Below are 25,460 nucleotides of genomic sequence, written 5' to 3'. Positions count from 1 at the left end.
TTGCTTGTGCGCACGTGACACCATTATTGTTAATTTAGTCAGTGAGCGAATGTTTGCAAGAATATACAGCCGATAAAACCACTATCATTACTTTGCATAGCTGTCTGCTCATTTGCTATCGCAATCGATGCTTCGCCTTTCGGGCGAAACTGCGACTTCTTATTATTTGTACCATTCTCCTGGATTTTCCAGGAGCGAAGGCAGCGCGTGTTTCATTCCACCTGTTGTCGCGGGGTTGTCTTGTTTACAGAGTATATTAGTAAAGTTGTTACTCTAGTTACACATGTTAGTTCAGGTAAGTTTTGGTGAGTTCACGAAGCATGTGCACCATGTGCAACCATGTTATTTTATTCACGTCCTACACCACTTACAGGATATGCCTGCCGACCGCTTGGTTCTGCAAGCACGCTCCTCGACACATCTTCGAAAGCGTCGCCCAAACGGTGAGCGAGCCAAAGGCATGGCGTCTTCTGACTTACAGCAGTCTCTGCAATAGTTTTTCAAGTTCAGTTAGCGAAACAATTTAGAGCGGGACAAATATCTTTACGGACTGGAACGGCTGAAGAAACCTTGTATTTTGGCGATACACACTTTCTAAGTTCATTTAGGAGTAAAGAAGAGGTACAGTAAGAGTGCAAGGGAGTTTTTAATGTGCGCAAACTGACTCCCAATTCACACCTCGTCCCTACCACGGAACCATGACTTGTTCAATTGCAATATGCAAAACGTATGAAGCAGGCCAAATGAAAAATTTATTGGGAAAAAAGTTAGAAAAAATATTAGTCTATAGTGTGGTTCACTTTATATAGTTCTCATCAAGCAGATTTTGGACCCGAAGTTCAGAATGAGATCGGCAAATACGAAAAGATAGAGAAAAAAGCAGTTTAAGAAAGCTGAGAAGAAAGTGCCATCCAGATTATCAGTGACCGGGGCACAATAGTACCTCTGGGTCGCTTATCGATTTCAAAAAAATGAGAGTCCTCGTATGTGCTAGCAAAAATTCTGAAAGCTCCATTAGTGCAGTTTTTAAAAAAGAGCTGCAGTACTGATTCTTTTCATTTATTTTCTATGACCGTGGCGCTATAATTTATTGAAATCACCGTATCTACATTCAACAATGTGAAGTTATTGATGTCGCTTCAAGAATATGAAAACCTAGCGATTTTCGCATTGGCCGATACATTAGTGATCCTTTGTACGCTGTTGTCCTTTTGTTGGGATATTTCGGTTTCAAGCACTTAACTACAACATTCAGCGTTATGCAGCTTAGCTGAAGGGAGACATCTGGATATTCATGCTTTATGATTAATTTACCTTTCAAATGTGACTATTGAGAACAATTCCGATCTCTTTCATTATTTTATAGGTTTCTTCGGATTCAAAGAACTGAAGTTCGTCTTACGCTTTTGTCGAGCTTCTAAAAGGCAGGAGCTCATACATTACTATAAGCCCTTTATGTAATCTTTTGAAGTGCTATTGGGGCTGAAAATTTTTTAATCTCCCATTTACCAACGGTGTCCGATTTTCTGGGACGGAAATTACTCCTAAAAGAGTCGTGAAATGATGTGGTATTACGTTTAAATTGCTGTTCTGTTTTTACGCCCATGGTCTTTTACTCCGCAAAACAGTATTGTCTTAGAAAATCGGAGTTTTGCCGTAAAAGCTTGCTTTAAATCGTTCTCACGGGCACGCTGCAAAACACGGAGATAAAGTTTGGCATAAAGCAAGCCCGTAGTTAAACGTGGAATGCATTATGTACCCGCGCGAACGACAACGGCTGAAGAAGGAAACACACAGGACAAGCGCGGAACTTCAACTCAGATTTACTCCGGGACAGCCACACATTTATACGTGTATCATAATCACACTTGATAATCATCGGACAACCATCACACGGCATTGAAATGCGGGTGTGAGTGGCACAAATTTCTATGTAAATAACTTAACTCTTTTTCGCTCAGTGACACTGAAGAGCTGCTTACGCAGCTGCCAGATTGCATTTTTATACAGTAAGCTTCACAGATTCCTCGACTTAGTTGTGACGCAAACATTTTCAATGCATTTGAACCTAGGCGTGCAATTACGACAGTGGCGACAATGGTCAGCCAGTTTGCCACCCCTTCTGCCAAAAGCGCGGGGTATGCATTGGTTCCTGTATTGCCCCTTTATAAGTGACATATTTTTATCATATTTTGACAAGCGAATTGCTGAACGCCTTGACGAAGCCTTCTCGCCTAAGATTTTCAGGTATGTTGACGATTATGCTATTGTTTAAAGGGGTATCGAAGGGAGGGGGTTCAACTGCAGTGAACCGTGTTCTTGAAATTTCGCGTGAGAGCGCCTTTAGGTTGAGTTTCACTTTTGAGCTGCCTTCGCATGGATGCCTGCAGTTCCTGGACATTTGCATTGTTATTGCTGGATCCCATGCGTGCTGGAGGTATTAGCCTCGCTCAATAAAAGGTATTTTAAACTACCAGTCTGCTGATTCGAAGCTTGTCAAAATGAGAATAGCAAAAAACTGCCTGCGTGCTGCTCTAGATAAGTCCTGCCAGCATGAAATGCAACATAGCGCGTTTTTACAGCTGCAAAGACTGCACAGCGCAGGATTTTACTGTGATATGGTCACCTCGGTGCTAGAAGCCCTTAATAAGAAAGCGTGGGGCCCATCAGGAGTCCGCCCAAGGGAAGAGCCGCAACGCCGAAGACCTGTTGCCATCCCGTACTACCCCCAAATCTCTCACCTCCTCAAAAAGGTGGCTGAAAAATGTGAAGTCCCGGTGGTTTTTACGGCGCCCAAGAAACTGGCGGGCATGTGCAACATGGTGCATGGAAAGGAAAAAAAGAAATGAATGTGGTATCAAGCACGTTGTCAGGTTCGTCCCATGCAAAATAGGGGTAGTGTACCAGATACCCCTCTCTTGTGGCAACAGCTACATAGGGCAGACGGGACGGTGTCTAAACGTCAGACTGCAGGAGCACCGCGCAGGAGTAGAAGGGTTGGCGAGGGGTGGCAAACTGGCTAACCATTGCCGCCACTGTCGTAATGACATGCCTAGGTTCCGCTACACCAAAGTCTTGAAGATGTTTGCGTCACAACTAAGCCGAGAAATCTATGAAGCTTACTGTATAAAAATGCAATCTGGCAGCTGCGTAAGCAGCTCTTCAGTGTCACTGAGTGAAAAAGAGTTAAATTGTTTACATAGAAATTTGTGCCACTCACGCCCGCATGTCAATGTCGAGTGATGGTTGTCTGATGATTATCAAGTGTGATTATGATACATGTATAAATGTGTCATATCATAAGAAGCCAACAAACACTGACACCAAGGACAACATAGGGGAAATTACTTGTGCTTAATAAATGAAATAAAGAAACGATAAATTAATGGAAATTAAAGTGGATGAAAAAAGTACTTGCCGCAGGTGGGAACCGAACCCACAACCTTCGCATTTCTCGTGCGATGCTCTACCAATTGAGCTACAGCGGCGCCGTTTCCCCATCCACTTTCTTGGGTAGTTATGTGCCACAAGTAAAGTACACAAGTACACAAGTACAAGTAATTTCCCCTATGTTGTCCTTGGTGTCAACGTTTGTTCGCTTCTTATGATATGACTAATAAATATCGGGCCCCTCGGCTAACCCCCTTTCTTCTCGTTTATTACATAACGAGGGTCTTGAATCCGGCAACATTGATGCCTCCAGGTAGCATGTGTGGGTTTATTGACCAGTTGCCTTCATCCAAAAAGATCACGTTCTCGTGACGCTTGTGGCAAAAAGGACGTTCCACGACCGCCGTCAAGGTCTGTGAGTGGTGGCGCTGGCTAACGCTCCATGGGTTCTACTAGGGCACATAAATACCCAAGGAAGGGGATGGGGAAACGGCGCCGCTGCAGCTCAATTGGTAGAGCATCGCACGCGAAATACGAAGGTTTTGGGTTCGGTTCCCACCTGCGGCAAGTTGTTTTTTCATCCACTTTAATTTCCATTAATTTATCGTTTCTTTATTTAATTTATTAAGCACAAATAATTTCCCCTATGTTGTCCTTGGTGTCAATGTTTGTTGGCTTCTTATGATATGACTAATAAAAATCGGGCCCCTCGGTTAACCCCCTTTCTTCTCGTTTATGTATAAATGTGTGGCTTTCCTGGAGTAAATCTGAGTTCCGCGCTTGTCCTGTGTGTTTCCTTCTTCGTCCGTTGTTGTTTGCGCGGTTACATAATGCATTCCAATATTGACCATCAACTAGCCCGCCTTTCCTTGTCAAACGTGGTGGTTCGCAAAGCAGTACTAATTCTCAGCGTTATATTAGATGTGACTCAACAATGTTTCGGTGTCAGGCACTCATTTGTCGTCATTGTCGTCATAGCGCGGCCGTTGTCGTCGTTGTGGTCCCCTTGTCGTTGTTATGCACTCACCATCGCCATGGTGGAGAGAAGAAATTCTAGTACGTGCTTTATTCAACAGCCAATAATCAATTTTCACTTCCACGAAAAATAAATGTACACTGCCCCGTAAAACATAGATGGGTTCTTTGTTTTCCCTTTGATGGCAAAAAACGACAAAAATTATGTCTAGTTATGTGCTTTACTCAGTAAATAAATTCAACGTCTCAAGGAAAGCTTATTTATTTATTTATTTATTTATTTATTTATTTATTTATTTATTTATTTATTTATTACAATACATTCAATGCCCAGGGGGCGTTTCAGAAGTGAGTGGAATAAAAAAAAAGAAAAGTACAGTCATAATGCAGCAGAAAGAAAAGAATATGGTATACAGCAACCAAAAAGCATAGGTTTTCGTGAAATGCAATATCAGATTAATAACAAGGCACATTAGGTAAACACGTAGTTTTGAGCGGCAGTTTTAATTAAACACGTGTCAGAAATATCGGGAACCGAGGTAGGCAGGTGGTTCCAATCTAGCCGTCTTTGGCACAAAAGTGTTAAAGTACGCATTAGTTCGGCAGTGTGGAATGCATTCCTTATAGCGATGACCTTTGCGTGGCGATGTGAATCATCGCTCGAAAAGCTCCCCTTTTAGCGTACAATTGTGGTAATAAATCTTGTGATAGGTTAACATTTACGAGAATCTTCTACCAAGGGAAAGACTAGGCAGGTTCAAGATACCTTTCATTGCAGTTACGCTAGCAATGCGGGAGAAGTCGCACAATATAAAACGGATACTTCGATTCTGTTCCGATTCTAATTTATTAGTAAAGGTTTCGAGGCCTCGGTCCCACACAGAGCATGTGTATTCTAATTTCGATCGCACTAGGGTTTTGTAGAGTGGTAGCTTTAATGAAACTTGAGTGATAGAAAAGTTATGATACAAGTGATCGAGCATGTGGTTATCATTTTTAACAATAGAATCGGCATGCAGTTGCCATGAAAGATTAGCAGTTATATGAACCCCTAAATATTTATAAGTTGTTGCTTGTTCAAGTACAGAGTCTGAAATATGGTACGCACTAAGATTCGCGATAGGAGACCTGTGTGAAACGCGCATAACCTTACATTGTTTAATATCAGACAAGTATTACACCAACTAGATACATTATCTAAATCACATTGACTTATGGGCGAGTTTGAAACACAAGTGATTCCTCGGTAAATGACGCCGTTGTTTGCGAAAAGCCTGATTGTGGAGTCATTAGAATTTGGCAATCATTAACATATATTAGGAATAATTACGGCCCTAGCACCGAACCTTGAGGCACGCCTGACGCAACAGAACATGTTGAAGAATCAGCGTTGTTAGCAGTGACGGATTGAGTTCTATTCCACAAAAAACTCTCAATCTATAAAATAATATTAGGCTAAATATTCATGTTGCTAAGCTTTAAGCAAAGTAGTTGGTGATTAATAAGCTTTCTGAAAATCTAAGAATATGCAGTCAATGAAACGTTCCTCGTCTAATGCGTCAGGTAAGTCGTGGGTGAAGGAAATTAGCTGCGTCTCACACGAAAATGATTTTCGAAAGCTATGCTGATAAGGAAGAGAATGAATGATTTACAAGGAATTTAAGCCAGTTAGAAGATATGACATGTACAAGCATTTTACATCGGATACTCGTTAACAATATATGTCTGTAATTGGTGGCGCAATGAGTATCACCAGGCTTGAATATTGGTACCACCTTACCCATCTTCCTGTCCCCGGGCAACTGTCCTAAATCCAAACTACGAAAACAGTGCATACAAGTAAATGGAAAAATAAACATTTGTATTCTCTAAAAATATTGATTTATGTCGTCAATTCCTAAAGACGAAGAAACCTTGAAATTATTAATGAGCCTGCACACCAAAACTGTCAATTAAAATTGGGTCAAATAAGTTATTCTGCACTAGGTTAAAACAAGCGAGGGAAACAGATGATTGCTGAAGAAAAACTTTATAAAAAACGTCATTGAGCACTTGAAGACACTGTGATGAAAGAACGGCTGCGCCGCTGCCATCGTCAAGAGCTATTGTTTTATGCCTGGGACCAGCAATGATGTTCAAAATTTTTTTGGCGTTAAGTCAAGAATGACGGAAGCGTGCTGTGTAAAAATACATGTTTGATGTCTTTCAGTGCCTTTTAATAATCTTAAGCTATGACGCGATATAAATCACAGTGATAAGGACAGCCCTCCATTTTGGCTGTGCTAAAACTCGTTTTTTTAAAGCTTAAAATACGTTTTAATGAGGCAGTGAACAATGGGGAACGATGCTTGCCTGATATTACGCGTATTGGTATGTAGTTTTGCCCAAGAATGTGAATCTTTTCTTTAAAAAGCTACCAGTTCGTTTCCACAGTACGGTTAGCAAAGTTTGGCATGTACTCATCTAAAAAAATTTCCAGTTCTACATTTACCGAGGAAAACTCTGGTTTCGAGTAATCTCTGATAAATTTGTGATTAGGTCACATACGCCTGTCAGTGTTTTATGCTCAAAGTCAATGAAGGAGTGGTCCCTGAGACCTGGCAGATATGTCAATGCATGAACTAGTTCAGGAGGTGTAGTTAGAGCAAGATCAAGAATATTTGTGTAAGTAAGTGTGGTACGGGTTGGTTGAGTAAGTAGCTGAGCGAAGTTTAAGTCCGCACACAAGGTTATGAAACCTAGTGGTGTCTGAAGACGAATTCAGTGTGGATGGCAATGCACCCGACGAACTTATTTTTGCCAGGTTAAAATTAGCACCTGAAAAAAAGTGTCGAAAAAGGAAATCTAACTAAAATTCAGGTTGAGTACCTCGTGAAGGTCAATACAAAATGATGTTAGAGTATATGGAGGATGATAGCGTGCGCAAAGGAATGTATCTCGATGATTAATGCGAATATAGGCGTATGTTATTTCTACATATGAAAGAAGTGGCACGTGTGAAGACTGGAGCTAGTCAGCGACCGCTATTAGAATGCCTCCTCCTGTTCGGTCACCACGGTCACATCGATGTATAGTGAAATCCTTTTTGCAGTTTAGTATTTTATCATTAGATATCTTACAATTCAGCCAGGTTTATGTGAGGACCACTATGTCTGCACTGTACCTGTCAACGGGATTTGCAAATGATCACGCTTATTGACAATACTACGAGTGTTAGAGAATAAAACACATATGCTATTTGTAGGCCCATGACCACAAAGAGGTGGCTACGCAGGGGGCTGTTCGGCTGGCGGGTTGTTACTGTCATGGCTGTGTGAAGATGTTTCGTTATTTATGTGATATCAGCAGATGCTATATGATACTGAAATGTAGATGTAACATTTATTCTTTATAAACAACTTGTTCTGACGGAGAGCGAACTTCTCTCCAGTTGCCTGCCATAGTTTTTGACGCGAAGTCCGAGTTGCCAGGCTAAAATCTTCTGTAACCTTTACGCCAAAACATTTCATTTTGCTTCTGCCGGTAAAAATAATTTGCCAGATCTTAAAGTTCGAAAACTTGACTGGTACAGGAAGAGATCGACTGGATGAAAATTTACCTAGCCGATGCGTACGAGCTACTGCCTCATTAGAGAGTTCTAGTGTAGGGTACGCAAGCGGCTTGCGTACGCAAGAACTAGGGGCGACGGTACTGCGTATGAGCAGACCGCCACGTCTACTTGCGTCCTTGGGTTGTTGGGGCGGCCAAAACATCGCTGCCCCTAAGAGGTCACGTTACCCACGTGATTCTCGCGGTGTACGAGAACTTGCGAGAAGCGAGACCTGCAGAGACAAGCCACCCATCCTGCCACACAGACGGAGAACATGACTGCGCCGGCAAGGACGTGCGCGGTAACGAAGCTGGTCGCAGAACACACCGGCACGCTGTCGCCGCAACAACGGCATGTCAAAATTTGCAGGAGGCTCTAAATAAACAAAACACAGACCACATGGATTATGCCGCACGAAACGCCTAACTACAGTTTACCAAACGCATGTTTGGATTGCTTCGGCTCGGCCTGAGTCGTAACGTAGGCGCGTAGATAATATTATAAATCTTTTACCTAGTGTCAACAGACATCGTTTTTGTATATATTAACTGCTTTTAATAAAAAATAGTTCAACGTACTTTACTTCATATGCTTGATTTCATATTTTAAAAAATGATAACGCAGCAACGATCAGACGCTGATGGCGCTGCGAGCGCATGCGACCTCAGTGCGGCTTGCGTTTCGGGCCGCTAACATATAACGTGTTTCGGCTTGCGTACCCAAACGCAAGCGCACCCAAGCGCTAGGGGCCCCAACGCCTTCCGTCCCCTAAACTAAAACTCTCTATTGGGTAGCTGAATGCTCATTGCAGAAAGCAGCGTCATACACAGAAGCTGTTTAGACTCCGCGTATGTTTCGTTGTGCCTATGCTATACGCTTTCCTTATACATCCTTGGGCTACTGCGTATGTTCTTCTGCGTATGTGCCCATTTTGGTGCAATAACCCTGCTAGAAAAGCATCGAAACCGACGCTCTGTCTCCCAGCATGGGTTTGTGCCACTGTGGCACAAGCAGAGGACACAGGACAAAAGGCACAAGACAAAGCTCTGGACAGCGCTCTGTGCTGTGCTCTCTACTCGCTCGTCCTGTGTCGCGCTGTTTCTGTTTTTTATTCTAAAGATGAACCAACCAGCTTCTTGGAACACACTGCTAACGTTCATATCTGATCTGTTTAGAACACGTATGGATGGCATTTAGAGAGCTTTCCTGAAAAGGCAACTTCTGTTGTTAGCTCACCGAAAGGACCCTCGACGACCACTATCGTGATTGGCAAGCTCATGCTCTCTTCTTCCATCACCTGGCGGATCCATGCACATTGGCCAGAGTAGTCGGATGGCGACACATACGATGGATGGACAACGTCCATTTTTGCCGCCAAGTCGCACAGAGCCCTGCAGTTTCCCGTTTACTACCAGGTCATGCATGTAGGCTCCAGCAACTTCTTCGCAGTCATTGACATGAGAAAACGCAACCCTTTCCTTTGTTCCGGTAACCACTGTGTGACCCGGCTCATTGCATTTGTAGCACATGAGCGTCTTCCTAGTCTCAAAAGCGTTCTTTGCGTTTTGCGCGTTGGTCACTTTTTCACTCGGTTCACTGTATTCCTTGGTTTCATTTTTACCTGAAGGGACCTTTATTTTTCCTCTCTCTCAACTCGAGGGCTCGATGGGTGCTTCACACAACGGTTATACGCACTTGTTTTGATATTGTAGGCCCTATCAACGCCTAGGCTGCTAAGCTGTCATCGTGATCAGTACTTCTCGACGAGTGCGGCCGCTTTCGTCGCAAAAAGTACGCCGCCCCGGTACTGTAACCAATTCCTTTCCTGCACTGGGAGACAGTTGCAAAACTGCTCTAACCGAATCCTCTCCACTAAGGAGTCCCGGTCACTGTAGGACTCAGTGCCTTTTAACCATTCGGTTAAGTTCACTCTTAAATTGTACATAAACAAGGGGTAGCTGTCGTCCGTCGACTTCTTGGCTTTCCGAAATCTTTGTTTAAACGCAATGTATCAGCAGTTGCGAGTATGCCGATCAGTGTATATCATGGTGACCACAAAGCCATTGTCACTGGCGTTAGTAAGTGGCAATGAGCGATGCAATAAAGTTTGTAGCACAAGTTTCTTTGCCACGATATTTACAGCTCTGCCGGTCATCCACCTTCGCAGGATGGACTAGCCTTGAATTTGTGTGCGTGTGTGTGTGTGTGTGTGTGTGTGTGTGTGTGTGTGTGTGTGCGCATGTGTGCGTGTGTGCGTGTGTGCGTGTGTGTGTGCGCGCGTGCGTGCGTGCGCGCATGCATCGTTGAGTGATTTCATGCAGCTGCTTGCATCGTTGTTTATACGTTGCGACGACGGGTGCACTGTTCTGTTTTATCACTTTGTTAGTTTTATTTCTATTACTATTCTTTATGGTTCAAGCTGTAAATTAGCACAATAATCATGTAAACTTAATGAGGAAGTACAACTTTATTGTTTGTGATACTGTGTTTCTCATAATTCATACCAAAGGAGTAAAGCTGTCATGCTCTTTCAATACCAATAAGCTTGCAGGACAGCGAAGAACATGAAAACAGCAGACAAGGAAATTATTGCAGCAAAATTGTGAGAAAGCTGGCAGAAACATGAAAACGGGAAGAAACTGCGAAATGCAAGTAATGCATAATACGCGGAAATAAGTCGTGGCGAGTAAGGGATTTGGTGAGAACCGTGGCACGTGCTGTGCGACGTGCGTGGTTGTATTCGGGGTGCATGTTTCTGGGGATAGGGTCGGCGTGAATCCAAGCTCGTATGGTGGAGGGGATCTGGTGCTTATGGCCGTGTTGATGGTGGTAGGTGATGCCGTGCGAGGTGAGGATATGGCGACCCGTCGCTGTGAGAGTGAGTCTCTCCAGCTGAGAGCGACGCTGGGCCTCGATGAGCTCGTCCAGTGTGTTATGGACGCCTAGTTGAAGGAGGAGGTCAGTGCTGGTGCAACCGGGGAGGCCGAGGGCTTGTTTATAGACACCGCGTAGGAGGATGTTGAGCTTGGTTTGTTCAGCCTTGTACCAGTTTAGATACGCAGCAACGTAGGTGATGTGGCAAATTACGAATGACTGGATTAATCGGAGCAGATTCTCCTCTTTCATACCCCCACGGCGGTTGGAGACCCGCTTCAAAAGTCTCATGGTGTTGGCTGTATTCATCTTGATTTTGGCAAAGGCCATGCCATTCGCTCCGTTCGCCTCTATTAGCAAGCCGAGCACACGGATATTGGTGACGAGGGGTATGGGGCTGCCATCCGTGAGATGAAGCGCAATGTCTTCGTAATGGCGTTTAGCAGTGGAGTATTTTGGACGGCGGCCACGAAGAGTAGGCCTGTAGAGGAGGAGTTCGGACTTCGCTGGGGAGCAGCGAAGCCCCGTGCCTTGGATATAGGTCTCGACTGTTTCGATGGCGGATTGTAGTGCCGTCTCTATTTCGCCGTCACTGCCTTGGTGGGCCCAGATGGTTATATCGTCAGCGTATATGGTGTGGGTGACACCGTCCACTTGCTGCAACTCCTTGGCAAGACCGATCATGACAAGATTAAAAAGCATTGGGGAGATAACGGAGCCCTGGGGGGTTCCCGCGCTGCCCAAAGTCTGGGCGTCGGAGAGGAGATCCCCCACCGAAAGGAAGGCCGTGCGATTAGAGAGAAAGTTTCTGACGTAATTATAAGCGCGCGCACCGATATTAAGGCGTGAGATGCGGTCAAGAATGGTGGAATGGGCTATGCTGTCAAAGGCTTTTTCGAGGTCGAGGCCGAGTATAGCTTTAGTAGTACGTGTTCTACCTTCTAGTATATGGTGCTTAAGTTGTAGCATGACGTCTTGGGTCGACAGGTGGGCCCGGAAGCCAATGATAGAGTGAGGATACGCTGCAGTGTCTTCCAGATGGGTGTTAATTCGCGTGAGGAAGGCATGCTCCATAACCTTTCCCACACATGAGGTAAGTGAGATGGGGCGAAGATGATCGAGGCTAGAAGGTTTGCCAGGTTTGGGAATAAGGATGACCTTTGCTGTTTTCCAGGCCGGCGGAATGGCACCATTACGCCAGCAGTCATTGATATAATCTGTCAGGTGGGTGACGGAGGCATCATCCAGATTACGGAGGGCTTTGTTAGTGATCCCATCGGGGCCAGGGGCAGAGCGGCTGTTTAATTTATGCAGGGCGGCTTGGATCTCCGCGACACTAAAGTCTTCGTCCAGTGGGGGGTTGGGGGCCCCGGTGTAGGAGCCATGAGGTTGCCCTGGGCCCACGGGGAGATACTTGTTGGTGAGGTAGTCTAAGACTTGGGCGCGGCCCTGTTTCTTTGTTTCTGTATAGAGAAGTTTAGTGAGGCGTTCTTGTTGGGAAGAGCGGGTGGCTTGACTATCGAGGAGGTGTCTGAGAAGCTTCCAAGAAGAGGGACAGTGGATCTGTCCGTCAGCAGTATTGCACAGTTCAGTCCACTGCTGACGGCTCAGAGTGAGGCAATGGGCTTCGATTTCCTTATTGAGGAGAGCTATTTTAGCGCGGAGGCGCCTATTGAGACGTTGCCCCTTCCAGCGGGATAGGATGGATGTTTTAGCCGCGAGGAGATGGGCCAGTCTACTGTCCATGCGCTCGACGGGGGCATCGGTGGTAACGGTGTGCGTGGCTGCTTTGGTATCGGAGTGGAGATTTCGTGTCCATGCATCAATGTCCGCTATGCGTTCCGCGTGCTGGTCAGCGGATCGATGCTTGCGAAATGCATCCCAGTCAACCCAAGTGAACTCACGGGGTTTGGCGGTAACTGCAGCTATCCGAGGGATAAGTATGGCAATGATGGAATGGTCACTACCGAGATCATGTTGTGTGTTGCTCCATTGGGCGTTGGTGACGTTCTTGGTAAATGTCAGGTCGGGGGTCGTGTCACGGGAAGTGGAACTACCGAGGCGTGTGGGGAAGGTGGGGTCTGTAATGAAGGTGAGGCCGAGGTCTTGGGAGTCTTTCCAGAGGTTTTGAGCCGCCTTCGTCGAGTAGCCATATCCCCTGTTGGAATCGCACCGCTGGCACGAGTTGTTGGGGTCTCGGTGCTGACGCCCGATATTGCCAATGGGTCGCAAGCCCCAAGGGTAGCGTTGGCCTGGCGGCCTGGGGTACTGGAAGCATCCGAAGGTCCCGGCAAAGCAAGAGAAGACTGGTAACAGAACAACTTGTTTATTCTAACATAGCAAAAGAGCGGCCGGTCAGGTCGACCGGAGTGGAGAGACGGGAGAGCACGTAACTCAACAGTACAAATCGGAGCCTCTCTCTTGGCGTCCGGGGGCAGCTGCTCTTATACTCCCGGCGTCGCGGTCCAAAAGGGAAGGAGGGAAGGTCACGGGATGAAGGTCACGGGACGGCGCAGCAGGAGCCCACGACGGCGCGAACTGTCGGGCCGAGAGACCTGCTGAACCGAGTGTAGTGACGCATCGCCAACCTTCACCCACACGACGGCGTGAACAGTTGAGCCGAGAGACGTCCAGGCTCCTCATTCGGGGAACTCCGCTCCCCGGCTGCCGCGCTTTGACAAGCGAGGGCACACACACACACACGCACACACGAAGACACGTGGCACTGAAACACGCCTGGACACGCTTGGCGGGTAGGCGTTGCGGCGGCGTCGAACAGGCCAAAATGTCCGCCGTTTTGAACAAAGCCCCGGCGTCCGTTGCATCCGCGCCGGCATTACCGCGCGTTGTAGGCGAAACGTAACAGACCGCCCCGCCGGGGGAAGGAGATCCCGATGGTCAGGGGACTGCATCCGCTGTCCGGAGGGATGTCGCTCGATGATGCTCATAACCGAAGTTGGGCGTCCTTGGCGTTTCTTGAGCGCAGCGCACAGAGAAGGCCTCGTTCTCACGTTCAGGTGCACACAGGACACTGCAAAGTGACTTCGGGAGAGTTGACATTTTTGTTCTCGTTTCCGGCAAGCGTTAGAACCACGCCTGAAAGTCAACCGCTCAGTCAGCAAGCACGGCACAACCCTCACTAAGCCCTGCCAGGCTCTTTCCCCTTTTATACTGCTGCCTAGTTCCTTACAGTAGTTTAGCAGCACTCAGAACGCGCCCACAAATCGGAAAATTGCACTAGAAAGCACATCATCACTTTGAAACACTACACAAAAGCAATAAGTTAAAGAAAAATCCTGCCTCAGGAAGAAAAACATCAGTAACAAGCAATTTTGAGGCTGATTCCCACGTTAGGGGCTTCGACTTAAGCCATCGGCGTTACCGTTGAGACTCCCCTTTTTGTAACGCACCTCAAAGGAATATTGTTGCAAAGCGAGGCTCCAGCGCAGGAGGCGGCCATTTTTGGGAGAGATGGTCTGCAGCCATTGGAGAGGGCAGTGATCCGTTTCAATGATAAACCTCGAGCCAGCTAGGTAACATGACAATTTCTGAACGGCCCACACGATACACGCACACTCTTTCTCGGTGGCGCTATACGCCTGCTCACGACTCGTCAGCTTACGACTAGCATACAGGACGGGGTGTTCTACTTCTCCATTTTCCCGTTGGCACAGTACAACGCCCATGCCTCGCTCACTAGCATCACACTGAACAACGAACCCTTTTGTGTAGTCGGGCGATCGTAGCACCGGCTGGCTTGTTAGGGCGCTCTTTAGGGCGCTAAAAGCCCTTTCCTTCGTCTCCTCCCAGACGACTGTTTGCGGCTCTGTCTTTTTTAGAGCATCCGTCAAGGGAGCCGCGATATACCTGGGGATGTACCTCTGATAGTAGCCGGCGACACCTAAGAACGACCGAATATCGGTCTTCGTGCGCGGTCGCGGGAAGTCTCGCACAGCGGCCACCTTTATTTCAGAGGGGCGGCGACGACCCCGACCAATCACGTGTCCGAGGTAGACAACCTCGGCCTGTGCTAACTGGCACTTGGGAGCTTTGACTGTCAAGCCCGCATCGCGCAGGCGGGTTAGCACTGCCCGCAAGTGGGCCATATGCTCAGGCCAGGATGCGGAGAATATCGCTACGTCGTCTAGATACGGTAAAGCGAATTCTTGCTGTCCCCGCAACACTTTATCCATGAGGCTTGAAAAGCAGTATGGCGCGTTCTTCAAACCAAAACTCAAAACTTTAGGACGGAATGTCCCCATTGGTGAAATGAACGCCGCATACCTACTAGCCTCTTCTGTAAGTGGAACCTGCCAATAACCCCTGACAAGATCTAGGGTGGAAATAAACTGAGCGCTACTCACTCTCTCAAGGCGCTCCTCGATGTTAGGGATCGGATAAATTTGATCCTTAGTGATGGAATTAAGCCTGCGGTAGTCGACGCAAGGACGAGGTTCCTTGCCCGGTACCTCAACTAAAATCAAAGGGGAGGTATAATCACTCTCACCCGCTTCAATAACACCGAGCTGTAGCATTTTCTTTACCTCAGCCTCCATAATATCGCTCTGGCGGGGTGACACCCGGTACGCCTTGGATCGTACTGGCTCTGGGGAGGTAAGTTCTATGTCATGAGTAAGGACAGAAGTCCTACCAGGCCTCTCAGAGAACAGACCTTGAAACTCTTGTAAGAGCTGGTGTAGTTCGGTTTTCTGCTCAGGCGACAGCGATGCTTTACTTATTAAGTCACTAATGACTTGATCGGTGTCTTTCCTGTTCGTCACTGAGCCTAGTCCCGGAAGCTCGACCGGAAGCTCTTCGGGCACGTTTACCATCATGCACACCACTGCTTCCCGTTGCTTATAGGGTTTGAGCAGATTACAGTGGTAAACTTGCTGTGCTTTCCGCTTTCCTGGCAGACTCACCACGTAGTTAACGTCCGACAGTTTTTGAACAATCCGTGCTGGGCCCTCCCACTGCACGTCGAGTTTGTTCTTTAGCGATGTGCGCAATATCATGACCTCATCGCCCACCTCAAAACGACGGGCCCTGGCTGTCCGATCATAATAAACCTTGGCCCTCTGCTGGGCCTCTGCCATTGCTTCACCTGACAACACCTGTGCCCTTCTTAAGCGTTCGAGGAGCTTAAGCACGTACTCTACCACGACTGGGTCGTCGCCCCTGCCTTCCCATGATTCTCGAAGCATGCGAAGCGGAGATCGCAGCGAGCGACCGTACACCAGCTCAGCTGGCGAGAACCCCGTAGCCGCATGCGGCGCGGTTCTTAAAGCAAACATCACTCCAGGCAGACACAGCTCCCAGTCAGTTTGATGTTCAAAACACAATGCTCTCAACACGCGCTTCATGACGGAGTGGAGCTTCTCAACGGAATTCGACTGGGGGTGGTGCACTCAGCTGTGTAACAGCTTTACCCCGCACCTTTCGAGAAAGGCTGTCGTCAAAGCGCTAGTAAACACTGTACCCTGATCTGACTGGATTTCTGCAGGAAAACCAACTCGCGCAAATATGGACAGTAGTGCATTGACTATCTCAACTGAGCTGAGTTCTTTAAGCGGCACTGCTTCAGGGAACTTTGTCGCGGGGCAGATCACAGTCAAAATGTGTCGGTACCCCGTGGCTGTTACCGGCAGAGGTCCCACTGTATCAATAACGAGCCGTCTAAAAGGCTCCGTAATGATAGGCACCAACTTCAACGGCGCCCTCGATTTGTCCCCTGGCTTGCCCACCCGCTGACAGGTGTCGCATGTCTTCACAAAGTGGTCTGCGTCCCGAAAACACCCTGGCCAATAGTACTCTTGCAAGAGACGGTCCTTAGTTTTCTTAACTCCTAGGTGTCCGGACCACGAACCCCCATGCGACAAGCGCAACAGATCCTGACGATAGCATTGAGGCACGATCAGCTGATCGAACTCCACTCCCCTGCGGTCTAGATACTTCCGGTACAGGACCCCACCTCTTTCCACAAAGCGAGCATTTTTCTTGGCGATACCTTCCTTGATAATGCAGCGTATGTTTTCTAGGCTGCCATCCTTCCTTTGCTCGGCTATCAAAGCCGACCGGCTGACTTTTAGCAACCTGTTAAGTCCGTCTGACGTAGGCGCGATGAGCAAATCTGGAGACAGCTCTTCTAACTTTCCCGTGTCGGGATTTTCCTCTCCAGTATCTGGTGCCTTTAACGCTACAGGCTCAATTTTATTCAGTTCGGGCGTGCTCTGAATACCAGCTTGCTGCGCCTCTGACCCTTTTTCATCGTTCAACAACGTCGGCCCCGCAACTACCGCCTTTGCAGCGAGCTCCCGAACCTTCGATCTGGTTAAGGCCTGAACGCTAGCCTCCCCAAACAAAAGCCCCTTCTCGCGCAGGAGGTGATCGGACCTGTTCGAAAATAGGTACGGGTACTGGGGGGGCAGCATAGATGACACTGCGGCCTCCGTCTCAAGTGCTCCGAAAGGTCCTTCAATAAGCACTTTTGCTACCGGCAGACACACGCTATGAGCTTCCACTGCTTGCTTGATCCATGCGCACTCGCCCGTGAACATATCGGGTTCTACGTAAGAGGGGTGAACTACATCCATCGTAGCTGCGGAATCGCGAAGCACTCGGCACTCTTTCCCGTTCACGAGGAGGTCTCGCATGTAAGGCTCGAGAAGCTTCATGTTCTCGTCAGTGCTGCATATAGACAAAAACACGACTTGTGTTTTTGTTTCTGGACACTGCGCCGAAAAGTGACCCGGCTTCTGGCACGTATAACAAACGCGCGCTTGCCTCGTCTCGAACCGCTTTCTGCGTTCGGCTTCGGTTGCCGCCGTTTCCTTACGTTCGGTCGGACTGCTTTCACTCGCATCCGCACTACGTGTATCCCCCTTTGCCCTCATGGTTGTGAACTTCGGCCTCTCAAACTTGGAGCCAAATTCACCCTTTTGACCGTCCTTAGCTCCGCGAGCCCGACGCGTCACAAACTCCTCGGCTAACTCAGCGGCTCTAGCCACCGTACTAACGTCTGGCCTATCCAAGACCCAGTACCGCACGTTCTCAGGTAACCGACTATAAAACTGTTCTAGCCCGAAACACTGCAGAACTTTCTCGTGGTCACCAAACGCTTTCTCTTCTTTGAGCCACTCCTGCATGTTTGACATAAGCCTGTACGCAAACTCTGTATATGACTCACTTTTGCCTTTCTCATTTTCCCGAAACTTCCGACGGAACGCCTCCGCTGACAGCCGGTACTTTTTTAGCAGACTCGATTTCACTTTGTCGAAATCCTCTGCCTCCTCTCTCTCCAAGCGAGCGACTACGTCGGCCGCCTCGCCGGGTAGCAAAGTGAGCAAGCGCTGTGGCCACGTTTCCCGAGAGAACCCCTGCTTCTCGCACGTTCGCTCAAAGTTAACCAGGAACAAACCAATGTCCTCTCCAAGCTTAAACGGCCGCATCAGGTCAGTCATTTTGAACAATACTCGTTCTCCTGCACCGTGTGCCTGACTTCCATTACGAGCGCGTTCCATCTCTAACTCGAGACGCTTCATTTCCAACGCGTGTTGACGGTCGCGCTCTTCTTTTTCTTTCTCTTTTTGTTCTTTAAGTTCACGCTCATCTTTCTCTTTCTGTTCTTTACGTTCGCGCTCATCTTTCTCTTTCTGTTCTTTAAGTTCGCGCTCCTGTTTCTCTTTTTGTTCTTTACGTTCGCGCTCCTGTTTCTCTTTTTGCTCCTCCCTCTCCTCAATGGTCTCAAGGCATTCCGACAGCTCGTCATCCTCAGCTTCTAACTCAAGAATAGCCCTTAGCAGTTCTGGTTTTCTGAGTTTGTCTGAGACATCCAGACCCAACTCTCTCGCAAGCTCCAACAATTTCGGTTTGCGCAACGACTTCAAATCCATGGCTGCTCTGAATGCTGCTTTCTCTACTGCCTACTATTGTCTTGCCGCAAACTAACCCGGTAGCAACGACAACCACAATTACCAGCTCTGTTTCTAACACTAACAAAAGCCTGGCAAAACTCAGAAGAAGAAAGTCCCGCACTCACCAAACCTCGCAGCCAAGACTTCAGCGCAGTCGTTCCGCTGCAGGCAACCAGTCATCACACAGGGCTCGTTGCGCTGCTCCCGGATGGTCGTTGTGCTGCTCAGCATACAGTCAACCGCATCTCTTCGCTGCTGGCCTCCGTTGTCGCGATCTCACCGCTGGCAACCAGATGTTGTAATCGCACCGCTGGCACGAGTTGTTGGGGTCTCGGTGCTGACGCCCGATATTGCCAATGGGTCGCAAGCCCCAAGGGTAGCGTTGGCCTGGCGGCCTGGGGTACTGGAAGCATCCGAAGGTCCCGGCAAAGCAAGAGAAGACTGGTAACAGAACAACTTGTTTATTCTAACATAGCAAAAGAGCGGCCGGTCAGGTCGACCGGAGTGGAGAGACGGGAGAGCACGTAACTCAACAGTACAAATCGGAGCCTCTCTCTTGGCGTCCGGGGGCAGCTGCTCTTATACTCCCGGCGTCGCGGTCCAAAAGGGAAGGAGGGAAGGTCACGGGATGAAGGTCACGGGACGGCGCAGCAGGAGCCCACGACGGCGCGAACTGTCGGGCCGAGAGACCTGCTGAACCGAGTGTAGTGACGCATCGCCAACCTTCACCCACACGACGGCGTGAACAGTTGAGCCGAGAGACGTCCAGGCTCCTCATTCGGGGAACTCCGCTCCCCGGCTGCCGCGCTTTGACAAGCGAGGGCACACACACACACACGCACACACGAAGACACGTGGCACTGAAACACGCCTGGACACGCTTGGCGGGTAGGCGTTGCGGCGGCGTCGAACAGGCCAAAATGTCCGCCGTTTTGAACAAAGCCCCGGCGTCCGTTGCATCCGCGCCGGCATTACCGCGCGTTGTAGGCGAAACGTAACACCCCATACCGTGTGGGGGAGATTGAAGTCTCCACCGATAACGAGGGGGTTGGTGCCAGCTACGTTAAGGGCCTTCTTGAAGAGGGTGAGAAAACGGCTTCGAACTTTGGCAGAGGGATGGCTGTACACGTTAAGGAGAAAAATACTTTCCTTACGTCTCCTGGTGGGGATAAGTTCAACGAGAAGGTGTTCGATGTTTCGGTCGTGGAGATTGTGTTCAATGGCGGTAATTCTCTTGTGGACGAAAGTGCAGAGGCGGCGAGAAGCATGTGGCGGGATGAAAGGTTGGTAACCTGGGAGGGTGACCGAATCGATATGGGTTTCCTGAATCATGATGACGTCCGGTTGCCGGGTGAGGGTACGAAGGTGTTGACGGATGACTGGCTGTTTGCGGAGATAGCCTCGGCAGTTCCACTGCCAGATAAGTGTATCTCTGTTAGTGTGGGCCATGATGAGGATTGAGGGATGCCGTCATGGGCAGTGCCGGGGTTTCGTGGGCAGGGGGAGCGGGCATGGGGAGAGTTTGTAAGTGGGCTTCAATGTTTGTGACGCGCTGTGCCAGGGCGAGAACGGCGTGTTGCATGGATTCGACTGCGTTCTGGAGTGTGTTCATCGTGCTTTGAAGTGAGACTAGCATGTCCTTAACCTCTGAGCGCACTTGGCCCGTGGCTCCCTCTTGGAGGGCCCGCTTTTTGGGGGCTGGTGTCAGTGGAGCATCGTGGCTAGAGGAGTGGGACGCTTCGGCGGGTGGTGTAAGAGCGGGGGCCTTGGATTGTTTAAGATCGTGAACCTCTTGCGAGAGCTTGTGGATTAGGTCGCGCATAATGGCATTTTCTTTTTTGAGGTGGGCTATTTCTGCGTTATCATTGGTGTTCATGGACTGTGGAGAAGGTGTGGTGCGACCCTCTCGCGAGGCGCCCTTAAGGGCTTCTGCGAAGCTCACCTTGTTAGTAGGAGACTTGGCGGGTGGGGTAGAGGTAGATCTGGATCGGGAACGGCGCTGTCTCGAACGTGAAGGGGTCCGGGAACAATGTTGCCTCGAGCGTGATGGAGACCGGGATCTGGAGCGGGGCTTGGAGATCAAGGGCGGGAAGTCGCTTTCTTGAAGGGTGGCTTGCATTGCAGCTCGGCGTTCCCCAATGCGCTTGCGAATAACGTACGGTGTCTTGTAGCGAGCCGTACACGATTTGTCCGCTGTAAGATGAGCGCCGCCGCACAGTGAGCACTTGGGGTTACACGTGTGATCGGGAGGTGGGTTGCGGACTCCGCAACCTCGGCAGATCTTGTTATTGGGAAAAGGGCAGACATCCATGCGGTGTCCGAGGCGGCCGCATTGGTAGCAAATTTCTATTTGCTTGCGGAATAATGAGCATGGGATTAAGGTAGCTCCGTACCGGACCAGATATGGCACGTCGGGGCCACTGAAGGCGATAACAACGCTGGTTGTCGTTCCAATGCGTTTTGCGGCTAGTGCGAGGGGGTTGCGGGTATTGACGATATTGGCATTGATTTGCTGTGGGGTATCAGAGAGGGGGATTCCGCGGATGACTCCCTTCGTGGTGTCTTCGGCGGCCGTCTCATACGCGTTAACATCGTGCGTGACCCCATTGACTTGAATGGATTTTATGCAGACATACCGGTCGGCGTTCTGCAGACTTGGCGTACTGACAACGACAATGTTTTGTTGAGAGTTGGGGCACACGGTGTCTTCTTGAATATCTGCTGGGCTGAGCTGTGCGGCTTGGAGAACGGCTGTAGTCACGGTAGGACCACCAATTTTGGCGATGTTGAGGGCACCCTTGGGGCGAATTATAATCTTGATTTGGTTGGAAGGTAGCGGAGGCATGCGTCCAGCCTTGAGAACTTGTGCTTTGACTGGTGGCCTGGTCTTGGAGCGAGAACAAGTGCTTGAGGTTTGGGTGGGGTCAGTTTGGGGTGAAGAGTCGTCCCTCAGCTTCGCCGGTTGGCGAAGGCGAGTTGTTCGCCAGCCCGTCTCGGCGGCCACTTCGAGCTCCATGCTCGTTGCTGGGGCAGAGAAACTTGATCGGCGTTACGGAGCTCGCTCGAGTGCGCGCCACGCATCCGGTGCGCCTGGCGTGCACGCGCGGCGGCGGCGTGGGCGATTCACAAGAATGTTCGCAGCACAGGAAAATGTCCGTAGCACAGGGAAATGGAGTGTCCCACCTGAAAATGAGGCGTCTACGGAGTCCTGGTATCTTCACGGATCGACTGGTGTAAAAATTATGCCACAATTCGCAAGAAAATGCTGCAGAATCATTTCGCGAACACGGAGCCGACGCGAGCACGTCTACACTCCTCGGCGATCGCAGCGCCTCCTCCAAGTGGCTTGATGGAAATCAACTTTACACGAGCGTAACAACAGACACAAGATGTGTTGCAAGTATTCAGATAAGGAAAAATAAACTGCACAAAGAAGCCACCAATTATTTACTGGAAATGAAATGATTTTAGAACGAATAAGTATGACGCTGTTTCTTGTACTGCTAAAACGGAGGGCGAAATAAGGTAACAAAAATATGTGAATGGTTGCATGCCAAAATGAAATGGCTGCAGAAGCAATTACGCACGCACTAACATCGTCGTCTCTAATATAAATCGAGTGAGTCCCTCGTTAAACAGCTGCAAGATATTGGTGTCTCAGCCAATTATGCACTTCGACTGTGCTGAGGTTATTCACCTGCTGTCTTCGAAACCTTGCAATCATCTTCTGATACTTGAAAATTTGCCTTTGAATATACATGATGTCATTTGGCTGCAGAGTGTATCTTGAAGGAGAAATAGTGGAGATTCCTGCAATACGTAGAATGACAGAGGCAGAAGGCAAGCAATACGGGAACCTTCAAAGTCTTTGAATGTAGATGCTACGTTCCTTCGTATAATGCAAATTTTGCTGATCTAACACAGCGACTTTCTCTGGTATTAATGTAGGTCATCAAAACAATGGTTGTCAACGAAACAGTATTATATATGTCGAATGCTAAGAAACAAGAAACATTCTACGGCAAGGACTTCATACACAATTAAAACATGAAAACACGTATCTTGAGCCCAATGCAAAACAGCTAACAATCTCGAACGCCCTTAGCGTGGTATAGAGGTTGAGAGAGCGCACATTACTGCCATACTGCAAATATTGCACATATACGGCTTTAAAAATAGTCGTCTTTCTTTTACAAAACTGGCGCACCATACTTTTTAGGAAGCCGCTGCGCGCAGCCATCTCGAATAAATCAACATAAAGTCCTCTGCACCGAAAGGCATGTGCCCATAGTCCGCATTTCCTAACGAACCATTTCATTTTCCTTTCTTTTCGAACTTCGTCATCGTTTCGAACGTGCCTTCCTGCTAGGACGCTGCCGCGCCGCTGTTATCGTCGGCATCACAACTCATTGCTGCGCTTAATAAGAAAAATGAATGCGCAATGAAATTCAACGTTTCAAATGGGCCAGCAGCTGTTTATGGCTTCAAGGCACGTGCTGGGTCATGCAGCCTGTTAAGCTGCTAGCCATGGCCGCAACCACGGGCCACATAACGTAAAACTATTCCAATATGTTTTTAATCCAATCTCCTGACGTCAAATTTGGTTAACCGCCGACACAAAGATCGGGCGGTCACCCGCAGGGTTGTCTGAATAGACCAATCAAACGCTCTCCTCATTCATAGGAGGTCCCTTTTGTTTGCTTGAAAAACGAATAACGTTGCCTACACTGAGCGGCTTCTCTTGTCTAATTGGCTGACAAGAGGCGAGGAGCCCGCTCAAGTGGAGAGGGATTCGATGGGGCTGAGCTACTGCACTGAAAATCGATAACCGGATCAAGAGGGTGATGCCGGCGTCTGCGGTTGGTCCGCTTTTTCCTTACTTAGGTTGCGGTGGCTCGTCGAAAACAGCGGCGGCATGCAACGGAAGCTTAAGAATGACGCTGAAACGAATACTCGGCAAAGAAGAGTTGGCAGAACGATGTCGTCATCATCATCATCATCAGCCTAGTTACGCCCACTGCAGGGCAAAGGCCTCTCCCATACTTCTCCAACTACCACGGTCATGTACTAATTGTGGCCATGTTGTCCCTGCAAACGTCTTAATGTCATCCGCCCACCTAACTTTCTGCCGCCCCCTACTACGCTTCCCTTCCCTTGGAATCCAGTCCGTAACCCTTAATGACCATCGGTTATCTTCCCTCCTCATTACTTGTCCGGCCCATGCCCATTTCTTTTTCTTGATTTCAACTAAGATGTCATTTACCCGCGTTTGTTCCCTCACCCAATCTGCTCTTTTCTTATCCCTTAACGTTACACCTATCATTCTTCTTTCCATAGCTCGTTGCGTCGTAAGCGTGCCGAAAGTGCTCGAAAACGTTACACAGCCACGCAAAAAGTTTTTTTATACGCAATTAAACCCGTGCTCTCCGGCAGGTGAGAGTCACCAGTGCCTGAGCGATCGGTGGAAGCCATCGTTTATTCCTTTCAGAACAGGGCAGGCTGTGTCTATTCCGACGAAAATTCAGTTTTGTCGTCATACTAATGCATCTTTATCGCCTGCACGTCACTTTGACGCGTGACTTTTTGCGGCTGTGTGACGTCGCGTGACAGGCAGGTGAAGTGGGTGCAGCCCGAAAACTTTGACCAATAGCCGAGGGCTAATGGCGAAAGGGGTTCGAATCAGAAATAACTATCTTTTTTTTTTTTCGATCAAATAATGCATAATCAGTCTGTACACGTCGTATCAGATGGGGAGCTATCACGGTTTTCGTGACGTCGCGTCACAGACAGGTAAAGTGGGGGTGGTCCCAAAATGTTTTTGACCCATCGTGGAGGGCTGATTGCAGAATTAGAATAGAAAAGTTTGGAATAGTTTTACGTTATAGCGCCCCACCTCACTGCGAAACAAGTAGGGTCACCTGCCGAAATCGGTGAATCTCGAGCTCGGCCGCGAAACGGGTCAAGTATCTACTCTTTTCGTTCACCAAAGTCGGCGATCATCGAAAAATTCGATCTGCGGGCGAAGCGCATCAGTTTTTATCATGACTCGACAAAATTTCGAGCGTAATCGCTGGTGCCCACGTGCCTTACGGAAATACTGCCCGATTCGCGTCACGCATGCAATCAGATTACACAAGGTTCGCTGGCAAAACACAACGGATAGAATCATCAATAGCATCCAAGAAACTTCCGATGCACGCTGGTACCTCCTGCGCCGAGCGATAACGTTTAACATTTGTTAACCGGTGAAAAGCGGTCACCAGATAAAGGTAAACTACACGGGTAGATGTCCGCCTCTTAAAAAGCATCGTGCCGATGCTGCAAACAAACACGAAAGCACCCGCAGTGAAGAAGCAACAATCAACAAAGAAACAACGTCGCAAAATTCATCAGCAGGTGTAGGAAGACTTGAGACGTACCACGTACCACCTGGACGCGGCATTGACTACGAAATGCCGTCAGACACGACCTCATAGTCCAGTGCACCGATACGTCGGATGATCTTGTAGTGTACGAAATAGAGTCGCAAATGTTTCTAAGTCCACTTCGGCGTATCGGGGTCCAAACCCAAACACAGTAGCCTGGTTGGTATTCCACGTAGCGCCGTCCAAGATTTTAGTGTCGGCTGTGCGTCTTTTGCTGGCTCTTGATGCGCAGGCGGGCAAGTAGTGTTTCTTCGGTGCGCTGTAAAGAGGCGACAACGTCGAGACTTTCTCCGT

General features: G+C 48.6%; 1 protein-coding gene and 1 non-coding gene across 2 annotated transcripts in view; one reads left to right on the top strand and one right to left on the bottom strand.

Annotated features, from left to right (window-relative positions):
• The first annotated feature begins 369 nt into the window (after window positions 1-369).
• LOC126545229 (neuropeptide F receptor-like) overlaps window positions 370-25,460 on the top strand; it is a 334,942-nt gene continuing 309,851 nt past the window's right edge. The window contains exon 1 of the mRNA XM_055061259.1: window positions 370-443. The gene's annotated coding sequence lies outside the window, so the exon portion shown is untranslated. The remainder of the gene's footprint in view (window positions 444-25,460) is intronic.
• Window positions 3,416-3,488, bottom strand: TRNAS-AGA (transfer RNA serine (anticodon AGA)). The gene has a single exon. It is a non-coding gene; the product is annotated as a tRNA-Ser (tRNA).

The sequence above is a fragment of the Dermacentor andersoni genome, chromosome 1, assembly GCF_023375885.2.
Source record: "Dermacentor andersoni chromosome 1, qqDerAnde1_hic_scaffold, whole genome shotgun sequence".
NCBI lineage: Eukaryota > Metazoa > Arthropoda > Arachnida > Ixodida > Ixodidae > Dermacentor > Dermacentor andersoni.
The sequence above is the reverse complement of the archived record's forward strand: the minus strand, read 5'-3'. Positions and strand labels throughout refer to the sequence as shown.